At 48.3% G+C, this 1732-nt stretch overlaps 1 long non-coding RNA gene across 1 annotated transcript in view; it reads left to right on the top strand.

Annotated features, from left to right (window-relative positions):
* The window catches only part of LOC108446890, a 4888-nt gene that overhangs the window by 1463 nt on the left and 1693 nt on the right, over positions 1 to 1732 (top strand). Inside the window, exon 3 of the long non-coding RNA XR_001862232.1 lies at positions 120 to 191. This is a non-coding gene — a long non-coding RNA (uncharacterized LOC108446890). The remainder of the gene's footprint in view (positions 1 to 119; positions 192 to 1732) is intronic.

Here is a 1732-nt window from a genome sequence, read left to right as displayed (position 1 = left end):
GCCGTCCGAAGTTGGCTCTGTGGCAGGAGGCGCTCCGGGAGGCTGCTCCCTGCTCAGCACTCACTGCTCGCAGTAAACAGAGCAGGGATGACTCAGAGGTGCTTTTCCTTCCACCACAGAGGTTCAAGATCAGACCATGTCAGTAATGAGCGAGTATCCTGGGCGTTCCTCTGATGGTGTTCCGAGCTCTGGTGAGTGGCCAGGTCCCGTCTGGTTCCCAGTAGGCTGACACCTGTGACACCTACTGTGCATAAAGGGCTGTCCTGACACTGTGACCAGTCAGGCTGACGTTTGACTGCGGTGCTGCCCAGTGTAAGGTCATTCCTCCCACTGGATAATGATGCCTGTGAGGACAAAACATCTCTGCTCTTACACCATCCCACACCTCTTTGTCTAACTCAGCTCTTCTGATACCTGACAGTCCCTCTGTGTTTTCTTCTCATATCCAGAGCTAACCTCACAACTAAAGCTCAGCAAATCTCTTTAAATCCACTTGTTCCTGGAAGCTTTCTCCCTGCAATGATACCTGTGTGTGTTATTGTCCTGCAAACACTGACTTAGAGATTTTCCCTGACGCTAAGAGATGCCATTACTAAAACCAAAGCAGATGGTAGAATGGGACTGAGGTGATATTATGGAGATTTTCCCAAGGTGTCATGTATTTTCTGCAATTATGAGGCACTCAAATGGCTCACCTGAGGAGGCTACAAACACTCCATCTTGGGAAGGTTTTTAAAAAAGTGAACATTTGTCAGGGATGACTTTGTTACCAGACTTTCCCTGGGGAAGGAGATGAACTGTGTGGTTTCCTGAGGTCTAGTCCCAGGAAACCCAACCAAGAAACCTGCCAGATGCTGAAAGTGCTTGTAAGGTTTAGCAAGGAGAGGAAATGTTCAAAGAAAAGAACATATCTCAGACTCAGAGCTTTCTCAGCAGTACTGCTGAGTTTGATTAGAACAAATCCTGCCACATTTGGCATTTGAAATGCATGAGTAACAAATGATACCTACTTCTCAGGGCAGGAGGAAATCAGAGTGCAGCCTCCTTGGGGCAGAGCATGTGGGAGTTTGCTTTGTATTGTCTGACCCACACTGGGGCCAAGTACAAACAACACTTGAAATTTGCTCCCAGCATTTAGATACTTCTTAAAAACAAAAATGATATGAGATGGGGAGCATTGAGCTAGGCTCAATCCGATCCCAGGGTAGTTTGCATTAAATGGTTCCCAATTCTTTCTCTAATATTGTTCTCCTGCCTAGCCTGTGTGTGCTGCTCATTTCCTCTGCTGGAGGAGTGAGCAGCACATAGCAGCGGAAGCTGAGCCAGCCAATAAAAGTGATGTGGCAGAGGGGAAGAGAGGAATGTTACAAACAATCCCTGTTTTGGCTGATAAAGGCATCCTCAGGAAGCTTACAAGTTGTAGGAGTCTGTCATTTTGCTGGGCCTGGGGAGAGGAATGGAAAAAAATATATGCACAAAAAAGGCATTTCCCCATTTGATGCGATTTCCATAATACGCTAGCACTCATTCTACTTCTGCACAACGTGAGGCAGAGATCCAGGTCTCCTCACCCAGATCTCCTGTTGCTTTGAGAGGGATGCAGGACTTGCAGTCTCCCCTCTGTGGTCTCCAGCTGTGGAAAGCTGACCTGGAGTGAGCCCACCCAGGACAGGGATATGGGCTGGCTGGTGCCAGCAGAGAGGGCTGTGATGTGCTCCCTGCCCAGGCTCAT

This window comes from Corvus brachyrhynchos, unplaced genomic scaffold (assembly GCF_000691975.1).
Source record: "Corvus brachyrhynchos isolate BGI_N302 unplaced genomic scaffold, ASM69197v1 scaffold114, whole genome shotgun sequence".
In the NCBI taxonomy this organism is placed as follows: Eukaryota; Metazoa; Chordata; class Aves; order Passeriformes; family Corvidae; genus Corvus; species Corvus brachyrhynchos.
Note: the sequence above shows the minus strand (reverse complement) of the source record. Positions and strands in the feature narration are given on the sequence as shown.